Here is a 16,683-nt window from a genome sequence, read left to right on the forward strand (position 1 = left end):
ACATGAAAGCAACCTAAATGTCCACCAACAGATGAATGGATAAAGATGTGGTACATATACACAATGGAGTATTACTCAGCTGTAAAAAGCAATGAAACTGGGACATTTGTAGAGACATGGATGGACCTAGAGACTGTCATACAGAGTGAAGTGAGTCAGAAAGAGAAAAACAAATATTGTATATTAACACATATATGTGGACTATAGAAAAATGGTACAGATCAACCGGTTTGCAAGGCAGAAATAGAGACACAGATGTAGAGAACGAACATATGGACACCAAGTGGGGAAAGCGGGGAGGGCTGTGGGAGGAATGAATTGGGAGATTTGGATACCAAATTGTACACTCTAAATATATGCAGTTTATTGTAAACAATAAACAATAAAAAATTTTTAAAAAAATTAAAGTGCAGCAGGAGACCCAACTAGAGTGGCTTTCTAATCCTCTCATGGTCAGTGTATTGGTGTAAATATCACATAGAGACACCCCCCCCCCCCCGCCGTGTGTCCTTGGCTCCAGCTCCAGCCCGCAGGGACGTGGGGTGGCTGAGACTGGGCTCCCCACAGTGTGCATTTCTCCTCCACCCTCCAAGGACGTGCCCCAGGGGAGGGGCATGCCAGGCAATGTCCATTCTCCAGCCCAGCCCAGCCCAGCGGCCATGACGAGGGGCCCCTGGGAGCAGTGGATGCTGTGTGGCCTGATGAGGCGGAAAGGCCAGTTCATGAAAGTAAAAGAGGAACAGAGAGTGCCCCTTCATAAAAGACATACTCAGATAGAACACCAGAGGAGGAGATGGAGGTAAGTCTCGCTTCACTTCCAAAAAGCATTATGTAGAGGATGCACAAACCACATCTCAGCCAGCATATTGGGCTCCTAGGCCCCAGCTCCCTGGAAGGTCACAACATGGAAAGGTCACTCAGGATAAGAACAGCCGCTCCCCCACTTGTGATCTCATCTCATCTTCATTGCTGCCCCAGAACTCAAGTGTGCTTCCCCAGTTTTGGAGGTGATGTAACTATGATTGACAGTAGTGAAGTGGCCTGCCCAAGGGCACTCAGCCAGTGCTGGCAGAGGGATTGCGAGAACTGTGCACCCACTCTGCAGGAGCCAGAGCCAGCCCGGCCCATCAGGCCTCCCTGGGAGACAGATTCACACTCTCCGGACCTTGCCCTGCCGGATTGAAGAGCTACCTCCTCACCACAGCTTCCCCACAGCTTAGAATCCCTCCCTTCGCAAGGAAGGGGCTGCTGTGAAAAGCTCACATCAGGGGCTGGGCCACACGCGCTAATGGTGGAGCTTCAGGCAGGATAACCATTTATTCTGCAAAGTGAGTTTGGCTCACCTGAGGGATTCTTCACCGAGTGTGGTGTTGGCTGGGGTCATTCATGTGGCTCTGCTCAGCTGGGAGCCCAGGTGGGCTGGAACATTCTAGAAGACTTCATCCACAGGTCTGGTGCCTCTGCAGAGGTGACTGGGGTCTTTATAGCCATCTGGCTCCCCCTCTTCATGGAACCTCAGCATTTATACTCCAGACCAGGATTCCCTACATGGGAACTGGGTCTCAAGCAGAAAGAAGCGGAGGGTGCAATTCCTATTAATCTGGGTTTGGACGTTACATGGTGTCCCTTCCATCACATTCTATTGGTCAAAGCAGGTCACAAGGCCAGCCAAGATTTGAGGGATGGGGACCAGCCTCCACACTCTTGAGCACTGGGGTGAAAACGGGAGGGATCATTGGTGGCCAGCTTTGGAGAGACTTTCCCAGCCAGGTGAGGGTAGCGTTACGGACCTTATGTTTAAAAAGAAAAACTCATTATCAGTAAGATATGTGTATTCACATATTTACAAATGAAATGACTTACTGTCCAGGGTCTGCTTTATAACCACCCAGGGAAAACGTGAAAGGAGAGACAAGAAACAGAGTTGGCAAATATCAAGAATCATGAAAAGATTGTTGATGGACATGGGGGTGGTTCATTATACTTTCTCTCTACTTTTGTAAATATTTTAAAATTTCCATACTATAAGGTGCAAAAAAAAATTCAGCAAAGAAGTAAAGCTGACGAGGTCTGGAGGTGGGGGCTGGTGTCTCTAAAATGCAGTGGATCCGAGGGAGGCTGAACTGGGTCACCTCCTCGGCTTCTCCCACCTCTAATCGGGACAAGGTGCCCCACCAGGAGTCCAGAGAGTTCAGGAGAAAGAGGAAGGGGTTATAAGCCTTGGGTACATTCAGTGAGGGTGGGGTCATGAGGGGAGGCTGGGAGAGGGGTGGTGGGCAGCAGGAGGGTGACACCCACCTCACCTTCCCCACACCTCGTGCTCTGCTCCAATTTCTCCATCCTCTTGGGCCTCAACCTACCTGGCCCACTGGCTCCTGCCCTGTTCTGTTCTGCCCACCCTTGTGTTTCTGGGCTTGAGGCGGTCTCTGTGCACCTGACTGCAGCCCTCTGCCAGCTCATCTCAGGAGAGCACTGCGGCCGGGACACTCAGTCCCCAGGTTCTGGCTTCCCAACAAGATCTCTGCAGGCAGCTATGGTCAGTGGAAAAAAAATTGTTTTTTAAAAATGCCATGTGATGTCAAGCCCTCTCCTGGGCCCCACGGATGCAACAGTGAATAAGGGTCTCTGCTCTCAAGGATCTCACATTTAGGGACATGAGATGACCTTGTGCAAGAAGCAACATCGGACAGGAACCAAGGGTGACAAACTCCTGGATGTGAAACATCCAGGGTCCTCTCCACTGAGATTTTCCCACTGCCTCCTCTTTTGTTTCCAAACCACAAGATCCTCCATGTCTTGTAAAGTGTGTGTGTGCACGTGTGTGCAACTGTGTGCACGTGTGTGCATGCGCATGTGTGTGTGTGCCGTGTGTGTGCATGTGTGTGTGCCATGTGCGTGCATGTGTGTGTGTTGTGTGCGTGCGTGTGTGTGTTGTGTGGGTGCGCGTGCGTGTGTGTGTGCGTACACCATTATTGTCATTGCTGGTGATGCCTTCTTTCCTCAGCAGCTCCCAAAGCAGACATGAGGCTGAAGAGTGGGACGGGGCAGCAAAGGTGGAGAGAGCTGTTCATTTTCTCCATCATTTATTCTCCTAAAGTCGCTGAGCAACTCCTGGGTCCTGGGACTATGGACGGGAAATCTTGGCCACTGTCTTGTCAGAACTGATAGCTCTTGGCAGCTGACTCCAAGCTGAGGTTTTCTACCTTTTCCAAAAGAACTACCCTCTTCCTCTGCCACTCATTTTATCCTTTGAATTCACGCCTGAGACCTTTTCACCAGTGAAGCAAAAAGCAAAACTCTCCAAGGAGAGAAAGCAGACGCCCATTCGGAGACAACTGGTGTGTGATGCCCTGAACATCTGGCCCTAGGGTCAGAAAAACTCTGCTTCTTCCTGGCCGGGCCACCTTGGAAGAGCTGCTAAACCTCCCTGAGGCATGTTTTCCTCACTTCCAGAACGGGGTGTTGTCAGAGTTGGATGAGATCATTTCTTAGAGAGCCAGGCGCTGAGGGATCCTCAGCTATCACCAGTTCCTCCCATCCTGGTCCAGCTCCAGTCGCAGCTACACTGCCTACCTCATCTTTTCTTCTGCAAAGTAGGGTTTACGCTCCTGCCCCAGAGCCCCCACTCATCTGAGAAGCCCAGAAAACACACTCCCAACCCAGATTCTCAGTGAAAGTGGCTGACAGGCCTGGGTCCTAGAAGCCCAGTGTGCACTGCCATCTGGAGGGGGCACTCCTCCTGAAAATGCAGACATTGGAAACAGCAATCATTAGAAGTGATACTAAACAGGCCCCATTAAGTGCATGGCTAATAAGAAACCCTTGCCGTGGGTGCTGGTTTTGCTTCCCTCTTCCCTTAGGGCCAGAAAAGCTTTGTTCTACAAAGGATCTGAGGTGAATTTCTTGAGTAAATGGTTTTCTTTCCCATGAGAGCCGTGGGATTCAACAGGATGAAGAGGAGCCAGAGAGGGGAGAGGCAGCAGCGGACACAGGAGCCACAGGGGATCCGTGAAGAAGTACAGAGACTGTGCATGGGGTGACCTTTCGTGGAACTGGCAATGTTCGAATTCACAGCTGCATCCTCAACTGCTGCCCCAAAACCCACACCCCGACCCCAGAAAGGCAGAAACACATGCAAACAGAGCCCCTTAGCAGAGAAGCTGGGGGCCTGGACACAGCACCTGCACTGCGAGGGCCAGGAGGCTGATGGAGGAGTCGGGAAAGAAGAGTCGGACAGCCTGTCCTGGGAAGGACTTGCCTTCTAAGCCCTCCCTCCAGGAAAAATGGAAGACGGATAAGGCGTTTTGTCAGCAGGGGCTGAGCACTGAGCATGGGACAGGACAGATGCTGGTTAAGACTGTGGTCTCTCAAGCCAGACCCAATGCTACCTGTTATTAGCTGTGTGACCTTGGGTAAGTTATCCAACATCTCTTTGCCTGGGTTTCTTCACTTGTAAAATAACAGATTTAGATGTATGAATACAACCACAGCATCTAGGTAGCCATTATCACTATTTCAGAGTCAAGAGGCAGGAAAAGTTATAATCTAGGAGCTCCTATGAGCTACCTCACTCTCAGCCTACAAATAACCTTCCATTAAGGATCCAGAAGAGGCTGGGTCCAAAGAAGGGTCCCAGGCTGACCCTTCCTGGGAGAAGAAAGGCGAAATGAGGCTGGGTTGGCCACCAAGCTAGCATCTCAGGGGACTCGGTTTGGTCAAATAGAATTTAAAACTGACCTCCCTGGGGGGAAACGCCTAGTTCAGACACATGTAGAACAAGCAGGGTGTCTGAGGTCACAGGAAAGGGAGTGGGCGAGGTTGAAGGAGAGAGCTGTGTTGTGTGCTGCGTCCTCGCAGAAGGACCATCTCAGGGGGAGGGGCAGGGAGGACAGTGGTCGTGAGCACAGCCAGGAGCTCCCGCTTGAGGCAGTGCAGGGTGTGGTCACCCCCAGGCCCTGAAAGAGGCCACCTGGCTGCCATTCCTGGCTGGAGGAAATAAATATACACAAATCATAGGGTCATAAGGATCAGTGACGAAACATAAACTTACAGCAGCAGCTCCTGCTAAGTGAGATTGATCGGTAGCTGCTGTTATTTGCAGGCTTGGCCTGTCGGTTAGGTTTGGTGATAGACTTTCTTATCATAGGAAAGTCAGGCAGTGAGTGGAAGAATTTCCTTATCCTCACTTCTCCTTTATTCCCCTTTCTTGAAGACAGTATGGCCCCATGAAGAGGGCCTGGGGCATTTATGGCCCATCTTGGGAATGTGGGTACTGCCGGGACCTAAGGACCTGGACACAGAGGGTACACCTGCCTGGGGACCATGGGAAGTCCCCATCACCACTGCCCTCACTGTCCCTCTAGAAACAATGGCATGAAACAAGTGTGAGCATTCCCACTTTAGAAATGTGGCACGGGAGCCCAGAGAGCTTCTGACTCTTACCCAAGATCACACAGCGAGGGAGCAGTGGGGCCAAAACCCAACCCAGCCAGACCCTGGCTCTCCCCCTACCCTGGTGATTCTTACAATGTATCGCCAGCGGCAGCAGCAAAGGCAAAGTACAATGACCTTCCCTAGACCTCTTGAATTAGAACCTCTGGGTAATTTTGAGGCAGCTCCAACTTGAAACCCACTAGAGATGGGCTAGCACACTGGGGAGGGCCTCATGGCCAGAGCAGAAAAACCCAACAACACAGGAATCTAAAGACCCAGGCTCAAGGCTAGAAGGCCTGGGAGCTTCCCTAGATGCACAGGTGCCAAATATGCAAGCTCAGAGCTGAGAGGGTGGGAGAGCAGGAAGAAATGACAGGGCTGAGTGATGCTAGGGCAGGTGGCACACCTACTCAGGATCAATGGTCCTTCCTGGTGATTGGACTAGAACACTAGGGCTGAGCAGACATCAGCTGAATCGAGATCCGGCTTGGGTGGGTGCTTTCTGGGATCCAGCCCTGACTCTCCCTCATTGCCCTTGGGTAGATCGCTTCTCTGCAGGAGGGCGGGTATCAGGGAGTGTTACCAGGGATAATGTCATAAAGGACATAGGACTGGCTTAGCCATGAGAGGCCACTGTATCTGTAAAAAGACACTATAGTAAGTCCCCTACATATGAATCTTCAAGCTGCAAACTTTCAAAGATGCGGATGTGCTTTCCGTCAACTTCAGGGGTGAGTGAAATTGCAGCTTGCCCTCTGTCTCCTATTGTTGATGATCCTTCAGCTCTGCCATCTCCCACCTCCTCTTCCTCCTCCAGTCAGTAACTCTTCTTGCCTGTTCACTCAATGCCAGCCCCTGTATGCCAGCTGTTGTACTGTACTACTATACTTTTCAAGGTACTGTACTATAAGATTAAAAATGTTTATATTTTATTTTTGCGTGTTTGTTTTTTATGTATTATTTGTGTGAAAAGTATTATAAACCTATTACAGTACAGTACTATACAGCCAATTGTGTTAGTTGGGTACCTAGGCTAACTTTGTTGGACTTACGAATAAATGGGATTTATGAACGTGCTCTCAGAATAGAACTCTTTTGTATGAAGGTAACATACTGTATTGAGTTTTCAAATGAGCATCACAGTGGTGGCAGCATGCTGGGTTGAGGGCTTGAAACATGAGTGCTCCAGAGAAATCAAGGTTGTGGAGAAGGAGGAGGAGGAGCTCACCTCCCCTCAAAAACACATCAAAAATACAACTACTATAAAACAACTCTCACTGAAATCAACCTCAAATTATCAGGACAGCTCTTCTACAACTAAGTCTGTATATAAAGATACACATGGAATCTTGTAGGAAGGGAGAAGAAGCATACCACTTGGTGAGGGAACCAGAAGAGGAGTGGGTAACCACTGGTGCTGGGAGCCTCCATGGGGAGTGAGGGGTTTGAGCCACACATTAGGCACCCCAGCCCAGGGTTTAACACTGGGAAGATGAGCCCCTTAGCTTGTTTGAAAAGAACCTGTAAGAAACCAAAACTCAGCTCTTGACGAGCACACACATAGACTTGCTCACTCCCAGTCACAGCATGGAAACAGCAGATTGAAAACTGCCTGGGGCTCTGGCCAGCACACTCCAGTGTGCCCCCCACCCCAACCCATACCAAGCTCCTGTTTCAGCCCCTTTTGCTCCAGAGCTGCTCTCCACTAGGGCAAAGGCTTCCATTACCAGTGAGAGTGTGCACACTTGGATGGAATGGAGCCAGCTCAGACCCCAGCCCTGCTTTTGACTGGGATGGAGGTAACTATCACTACTGCACATGTCCCTGCCCACATCTGGGACGAGTGAAACTAACGCCAAGGCAGAGACTGACATCACTGGCAAGAGTGAAACCAGCTCAAAAGTGTGGCACCAGCCCCTCCAGCCCTGACCCAGCCTCTAGCCAAGACACTCACACCAAGCAAAAAAGTGAAACCAACAGAGAAGTGCAGTCCCAAGCCCTAAGGCCCTGGCCATAACCCAAACCAAAGCAGAGACAGCCATCATATCCAGGAGAAAACCAACTCCCTCAGGGCTCTGCTCCAATGCCTTGGGCCCTGATGCCACCCCTGATAGGGCAATAATGGTCACTGAGCATAGCAAAAGCCATGCCTCACACCTGGATCTGGCTATAGCCCCTCTAACTCCAGCCCTGCCTCCCACCAATGTAGTAGCTACCAGCACACCACAGAGGAAGATGCCAGCTGTGCACATTTCAAATTCAGCTCTCCCACCAAAGCCACTGAGTACACAAAAGGCACAGGGCCACTCTCACACAGGGACACGCTTCCAGCTGGGATAGGTAACTGTTTCATGTAATTTCATAGAGACTGGGAGAGTTAAACAAAATGAGAAGACAGAAGAATATGTTTCAAATGAAAGAACAAGAAAAGAAACCTGAGAAAAAACCCTAATGAAACAGAGATAAAAACTTAACCTGATAAAGAGTTCAAAGTAATAGTGATAAGAATGCTAACTGAACTGAGAAAAAGAAAGATTAACACAGTGAGAGTTTTAATAAAGCACTAGAGAATATAAAGAAAGCACTCAGATATGAAGAATACAATAACTGAAATGAAAAATACACTAGAAGGAATTAACAGGAGATTAGGTAATACAAAACAATGCATAAGTGATCTGGAAGATAGAATAATAACCACCCATTCAGAACAGAAATACATACATACATACATACATACATACATACATACATATATACATACATACATACATACATACATAGTTTAAGGGACTACTGGGACAATATCAAATGTACTAACATTCACATTATAGGGGTCCCAGAAGGTGAAGAGAGAAAGGGGTAAAAATGCATTTGATGAAGTTATGGCTGAAAACTTCCTAAGCCTAAAGAAGGAAACATTTCCAGGTACAGAAAACACAAAGGATCCCAAATGAGATGAACTCAAGACCCACACCGAGGCATATCATAATTAAAATAGCAAAAGATAGATAAAGAGCAAAATTCTAAAGGGAGCAAGAGAAAAACAGAGTAATATACAAGCCCATAAGGCTTTCAGCTGATTTTCTGCAGAAACACTGCAAGCCAGAAGGAAGTGGCACAACAGATTCAAGTGCTAAAAAGGAAGGACCCACAACCAAGAATACTGTACCCTGCAAAGTTATCATTCATAAGGAGAGATAAAGAACTTCTAAGACAAGCAAAAACTGAGTTCATCAATACTAAACTGTCCATACAAGGAGTGTTAAAGGATCTTCTTTCGGTGAGAAATAAAAACCTACAGCAAGAAATAAGAAATTATAGGAAAGAAAAAATGCCACAGATAAAGGCAAATATATAAAAAAGGCTGTGGATCAACCACTTAAATAAGCTAGTATGAAGGCTAAAAGACAAAAATTGTAAAATCAACTAAAACTACAGTAAACAGTTAAGGGATAAACATGAAGTTGGAAAATATGACATCAAAAACACAAAATGTGGGGGAGAAGAGTAAAAAATGCAAATCTTTTGGAATATGTTTAAACTTAAATGACTATCAGTTTAAAACAAGTAGATATACTAGAGAGAAAGGAATAAAATTACAACACTGAAGAAAATCACCAAACCTCAAGAGAAGAGATTAAAAGAAGAAAAAGAGAGAGAACTACAAAAACAACCAGAAAACAAATAACAAAATGGCAACAAGTACATACTTATCAATAATTACTTTAAATGTCAATGAACTAAATGGTCCAATCAAAAGAGATAGAATAGCTAATTGGATTTAAAAAAAAATCTTACAACAATGGACAGATCATCCAGACAGAAAATCATTGAACACTGGCCTTAAACGATGTTACTAGACAAGTTGGACTTAATAGTCATCTACAGGACATTCCATCCAAAAACAGCAGAATACACATTCTTTCCAAGTGCATATGGAATATTTTCCAGAATAGATCACATGATAGGCAAAAAAAAGTCTCAAAAATTTAACAGGATAGAAATTATATCAAACAGCTTTTCTGATCACAAGAGTATGAAACTAGAAGTGAATTATAGGAAGAAAAATGGAAAAAACACAAATACATGGAGATTAAACAACATTTTACTAAAAAACCAATGGGTCAATGAAGAAATCAAAGAGAAAATCAGGAAACACCTTGAGAGAAATAAAAATGAAAACACAACTTTCTAAAATCGATGGGATGCAGCAAAAACAGTTCTAAGAGGTAAGTTTATGGTGATACATGCCTACTTCAAGAAACAAGAAAAATCTTAAATAAATATCCTAACCTACCATATGAAAGAATAGAAAAAGAAGAGAAAAGGCCAAAGTAAGCAGAAGGAAGGAAATAATAAAGATCAGAGAGGAAATAAATAAAAGGGACCACAAAAACATTAAAAAAAAAAAATCAATGAAACCAAGAGCTGGTTTTTTGAAAAGATAAAATTGATAAGCCTTTAGCCAGGCTTATTAAGAAAAAAGAGAGAGGACCTAAATAAAAAAATAATAAGAAACAAAAGAGGAGAAATTACAACCAGTATAACTGAGATACAATTATAAGAGAATACTATGAACTGTTATATGCCAACAAATTGGACAACTTAGAAGAATGGCTAAATTCCTGAAAAATATAATCTTCTAATATTGAATCAAGAAGAAACAGATAATCTGAACAAAGCAATTAGTAGTATTGAAATTGAATCAGTAATCAAAAAATTTGCAACAAGCAAAAGTCAAGGCCCAGTCAGCTTCACAGGGGAATTCTACCAAACATATAAAAATAACTATTACCTATCCTTCTCAAACTATTCCAAAAAATTGAAGAGGATGGTGTACTCCCAAATTCATTCTACAAGGTTACCACTACCCTGACACCAAAACCAGACAAAGACAGAAAAAGAAAATCACAGGCCAATATCTCTAATGAATATAGATGCAAAATTCCTCAACAAAATATTAGCAAACCAAATTCAGCAATATACAAAAAGAATCATACACCATGATCAAGTGGGATTTATTCTAGGGATGCAAGGATGGTTTTATATTCACAAATCCATGTGATACACCACATTAACAAAATGAAGCATAACAATCATAATCATCTCAATAGATGCAGAAAAAACATTTGACAAAGTTTAACATACATGCATGATGAAAGCTCTCAAAAAAAATGGTATAGAGGGAATATATCTCAACATAATAAAGGCCATTAATGACAAAAAACCATACTCAATGCTGTAAAGCTGAAAGCTTTTCCTCTAAAATCAGGAACAAGACAACAATGCCCACTCTTGCCATTTCTATTTAATATAGTATTAGTAGTCCAAGCCACAGCAATCAGACAGGAAAAATAAAAGGCATCCAAATTGAAAAGGAAGAAGTAAAATGGTTACTATTTGCAGATGATATGATAGTATATATAGAAAACCCTTAAGTCTCCACAAAAAAAAAAAAAAAATGGAACTAATAAATGAATTTAGTTAAGTTGCAGGATACAAGATTAAACATAAAAATCTATTAATTTTCTACACACCAATAACGAACTATTGGAAAGAGAGAGCAAGAAAACAACCCCATTTAAAATTGCATCAAAAAGAATAAAATATCTAGGCATAAACTTAACCAAGGAAGTGAAAGACCTACGCTCTGAAAACTATAAGACATTGATGAAGGAAATTAGAGATGATAAAAAGAAACAGAAAGATGTCCCATGCTCTTGGATTGAAACAATTAATATTGTTAAAATGACCATACTACCCAAAGCAATCTACAGATTTGATGCAATCAAACTACCCATGACATTTTTCACAGAACTAGAGCAAATAACCCCAAAATATGTATGAAACCACAAAAGACCACACATGGCCAAATCAATCTTGAGAAAGAAGAACAGAGCTGGAGGAGTTTACTGACTTCAGACTGTACTACAAAGCTACAGTAATTAAAACAGTATGGTAACTGGCGCAAAAACAGATGCATAGATCAAAGGAAGAGAATAAATAGCCCAGAAATAAACCCATGGCATATAAGGTCAATTAATCTATGATAAAGGAGGCAAAAATATGCAATGGGGAAAAGATCCTCTCTTCAGTAAGTAGTGCTGGGAAAACTGCACAGCTACATGTAAAAGAATGAAATTAGAACATTATCTCACACCACATACAAAAATAACCTCAAAAACGTTGAAGACCTAAATGTAAGACCAGAAACCACAAAACTCCTAGAAGAAAACATAGGCAATACACTCTTTGACATAAATCTTAGCAGTATTTTTTTGGATCTGTATCCTCAGGCAAGCAAAACAAAAGAAAAAAAATAAACAAATGGGACCTAGGTAAAATTAAAAGTGTTTGTACAATGAAGGAAACAATTAACAAAACAAAAAAACCTACTGAATGGGAGAAAATATTTGCAAATGATATGTCTGATAAGGGGTTAATATTCAAAATATGCATAGAGTTCATACAATTCAATATCAATAAAAATCCAAACACATGGGAAGAAGAATGATTAGACATCTTTGCAAGAAGACATACAGATAGCAAATAAGCATGTGAAAATATGCTCTACATCACTAATCATGGTGAGCAAGTGGAGAAAAGGGAACCCTAGTACATTGTTGGTGGGAATGTAAAATGGTACAACCACTATGAAAACAGTAAGGAGATTCCTCAAAAAAACTAAAAATGGAACTACCATATGATCCAGCAATTCTAGTTCTGGGTATATAACTGAAGAAACTTAAAACACTAATTTGAAAAGATACATGCCCTCCAGTGTTTATAGCAGCATTATGTACAATAGCCAAGATATGGAAGCAATCTAAGGTCTATCAACAGATGAATAGATAAAGAAGATATGGTATATGTATATGATGGAATACTACTCCACAATAAAAAAAAGAAAAGAAAAGAAAAAAGAAAAGAAAAGAAAAAAGGAAAAGAAAAGAAAAGAAAAGCAACGAAAAGAAAAGAAATAATGCCATTTGCAGCAACATGGATGGACCTGAAGGGTATTATGCTTAGCAAAGTAAGTCATACAGGGAAGGACAAATACTGTATGTTTTCACTTCTATATGGAACTAAAACCAAAACAAATGAACAAATATAACAAAACAAAAACAGATTCACAGATATAGAGAACAACCTAGTGGTTATGAATGGGGACAGCCATGGGGAGAAGGGGATGAAGAGGCACAGACTACTAGGTATAAAGAAAATAAGGTACAAGGAGATAATATACAGCACAGGGAACATAGCCAATATTTGATAATAACCACAAATGGAGTATAACCTATAAAAATATTGTCATTATGTTGTACACCTGAAACCAATATAATGTTATAAATCAAGTATACTTCCATTAAAAAACAAAAACATGAGTGCTCCATCTCACCCTAGCAGGTGTCAGGGGCCACACCCCACTCCCAGAGGGAAACTGCCATGTGTTTTGCCAGAAAAGCTGCAGCTCCGTCTGCTCTTTGATGCTCAGAGAGTCTCAGGCCCCTCCAGCCTCCATGTGCACAGTTCACACCTAGGGGTTGACTGCTCCATAGCTGGAGGATTCAACTGTCTTTCCACACAAGAGCTATGGAGATATAATAAGAGCAACTTATTGGATGCCAGCCTTGTGCCAGGCTGGGAACCTTGGGGTGAATATGACTCAGTCCCTGCCTCAAAGAGCTGCCAGTCAGGAAATGGATATACAAAAGTCAATCAGCCATCTCAAGATGGTCTTTGTCAACCTAAGGATAGCCACTGAGCAGGGGTCTACTATATGGCAGGCCCAGTGCTGGGGGGCCCAGGACACAGGCTGTCACAAACTTGCAGACAAGTAATGCAATTGCGTGTGATACACTCTACAACTGCTGTGTACAAAAGCTACAATGACAAGGTAGGGTTCCCCAGGGGAAGAGGCATTGGGCCCCACCCCCTTCTGGGCCTCATCTTCCCATCCATGGAAATGGGGTGAACTTGGGCTATTGGCTCTAAAGGTTAGTAGCCGTTCTCCACCAGCTTTCCAGACCTTCTTTGCAGATGGCATTAATATACCCCAAAGCCTGCAGCACACTTTCTGCTTGAAGCAGACACTCTAACGGAGAGCCACTAATATCCAGTAAATGCTTAATTGCACAGTTTTTTCTTCCAACACTGAATAAATAATCAAAATCAAGTGGACTCTACCTCACTGGCTGGTCTCTATTTTTTCCCTGCCCAAGGCTGTCTCTCTCTAATTAGTTGTCTTTCAGAATGTAGCCTTAATAGTTCAATAAAAGTGCACAGTGGGGGCATTGGGGGTGGGCAGTGATGCAATGGTCCTCTGCGCAGTTCCCTGCCCACCACTGGCCAGCTGCTGCTGGGCCACCAGGTCTGCGCTGAACAGCCACCAGGGGAGACATCGCCAAGGCGTCTCTCAGCCAGCAGCGCAGAGCCTAACATGGAGGGGCCGCCTTGCCAAGCAGGAGGCACTGAGCTGGTTTGAAAAGCCCCAGGAATAGGTTGGGAGGTTTACAGAGTAAAACCAGGCCATCTTGGGGAGGGTTGCATGAGGTGTGAGCCATGAGAGGCCCCTGCAAAGGCCAAACTCACCCCAACGGAGCAAGTTCCCACCTCTGTATGCCAGAGGAATCACTGCCAAAGGGAGGGCAGTGGCTGCAGTGAGCAGAGGAAAAGGGGTGGGGTGGGGGGCTGGGCTGGCATCCTTCTATCAACACTACCCCCGAGGGAAAGACAAGACACCTCTTCTTCACACTGCCACATTTCTATCCCAATCTTGATTTGCTTCGGTAGAAAAAGGGCATCTCCGTCCCATGCTCTGGGTGTGTGGGAGGTAGTGGAGCAGGTACACATGAACTGGGCACCAAGGTTCATTTCCAAACCAGTGGGGGCAGGACGGAAGGGGCCCTGGGCATTTTTGGAGGCATGGCTAGTGATGGGAGCTGTCTTTCCTTGTGCATCAAGGCATGTGCCAGGCACTTGAATGTCCAGTGACTCTTGTATTCCTAGCATTGACTTCACTGGACAGTAGGAATGGAAGACAAGGACTCTGGGGCTCAAAGAGGTGAAGCAGTCTGTCCAAAGTCCCAGAGAACTTGCTTTATCCTCTTCTTTTTCATCACATCATGCTCAGCAAGACAGCAAGGGCTCAGGTGGGGTGGGAGGGCATGGGGATTGCCTTAACTTGCTTGTTCCAAGTCGGAGGGGAGGGAGAGAAGACGGTAAGCACTCACCAACATTTAGCGTCCTAAGAGAGAGACTGAGAGATGTGATACCAACTCCCCATCTTCCCAGTGAGTTGTGGACACTTGGTGAAGATAGTGAGAAGCTTTCTGGTGCCAGCAGGAGAAACCAGCTGGAAAGCAGAAGTCCCAGTAAAGCAGGAAACCAAGTTATTGGCCAAGAAAAAGCAGTCATCTTGGATCATGAAGCAGTGCCTGGAGGTTCTGGGGATCCGGGGGTAGATCCCCAAGATGAATCATGATGCTGTGTCTCCCTGAGGCCCCAAGGAGCGGTGGCACCCAGTAGAGACGGATTTTAACAGCTCTGCAGGGCTGAACGGGACCCCTGAAGTTGGGAGGTGCTACAGAAGGGCAGCAGGGAAGACACCTGGTGTCTTTAAGTGACAGAGGCTTCCGTGGGACTCAGGGAGAGGGGGCCTGGGAGAGGTGAGTGTGATTGCTCAGAACAGAGAACACAAGTCCCTCTGTGAGGGCAGGAGAAGGAAGAAAGAGGTTGGTGCAAAGGGAGTCCAGATTTTCAAAAGTAGTTGATGGAGGAGAGTTCCACCTAAAATCCCCTCATTCATCCACATATACTTACTGGGTGTCAGTGCCTGCGCTGGGCCCTGGCTGCACAGATGAACATCACTGGATGAGGAAGGTGGACCAATCACATAGCACAGGAGAGTCACGAAGAATCAAGCACAGACCTTACAGAGGCCTCCAGGGCCAGACCCTGGAGGGTTGACCAAGAGGAAGACACAGCCCCACCCTCAGGAGCTTAGAGTCCACTGACTGTTTGCAGGGCTCTGCGGAGCCCGGAGAAGGACAGCTCATGCAGCCAGGCCTCTGAGGCTGGGCAGCTTTCATGAATTCCTTTTTAACCAATTTACACAGAAAGTGTTATCATTTTAAAGTCAAGAAAACTGAGCTTAGTGTGATGGTTAGTGCTATGTGTCAACTCAGCTAGGCCATGGTGCACAGGTATTTGGTCAAACATTATTCTAGGTGTTTCTGTGAAGGTGTTTCTTGGTTGTGATTAATATTTTAATTGATGGATTCTGAGTAAAGCAGATTGCCCTCCACAATGTGGGTGGGCCTCATTCAATCAGTTGAAGGCCATAATAGAACAAAGAAGAAATTCCAAGCAGGAGGGAATTCTGCCAGCTGACTTCCTTCGGAATACACACACACACACACACACACACACACACACACTGTTGGTTCTGTTTCTCTTGAGAATCCTATTACACTCCTGACTATTAGAAGTACAGTACAGTGAAAGTACCGTGCCCAATGAAGGTACATTCTCTGAGGCTAGGGTTTTAAATCTGAGACAGCTAATTCCTCTTAGCTGTCCTGTTTCTCAGTGAACTGTCCACTGACCTTTGGAGAAATGAGACAAAAGGAAGAAAGAAAATATCAGAAATTTAGCCTGTTTAGTTATCATAAAAGATTGTCCTATTCTGAGATATTATTTTCTTTCTCTCAGTGCCAAAATGCTCTTGGAGAAATGATTAGCTATAGTTAGTAATAGTCAATTTTTTAAAATTTTATTTTATATTGGAGTATAGTTGATATACAATGTTGTGTTAGTTTCAAGTGTACAGCAAGGTGATTCATTTATGCATATACATATATCTATTCTTTTTCAAATAAGGATCTACTGTATTTTGTAATAATTTAAATTAGAAAAGAATGTGAAATATTTTTTTTGAAAGCCCTTATTTGGCAAAATTAAGAGTTGGAAATCCTTTCAATCCATCCACTTTTCACTGGCCCCCCAAAAAATTACAAAGTCTGGGGCCCCAATCCCAGCTGGAGCTGCCCCTTGTGTGAGTGTGCTGGCTCTGGGCTGTAGGTATTTCAACAGCAGAGACAGACTGGGTGCAGGTACCCATGCAAACACCAGTCACAGTGGAGAAGTAGAGCATCTGTGCCCAAGGAGGGTGTGGGCAGCAAGGGCCTGGAGGCTTCCTAGGAGTGGGAACTGGGCCCCAGGAAAGGCTCACCCACCCTTGCGATTCTG

This window comes from Hippopotamus amphibius, chromosome 8 (genome assembly GCF_030028045.1).
Source record: "Hippopotamus amphibius kiboko isolate mHipAmp2 chromosome 8, mHipAmp2.hap2, whole genome shotgun sequence".
NCBI classification, from domain to species: Eukaryota; Metazoa; Chordata; class Mammalia; order Artiodactyla; family Hippopotamidae; genus Hippopotamus; species Hippopotamus amphibius.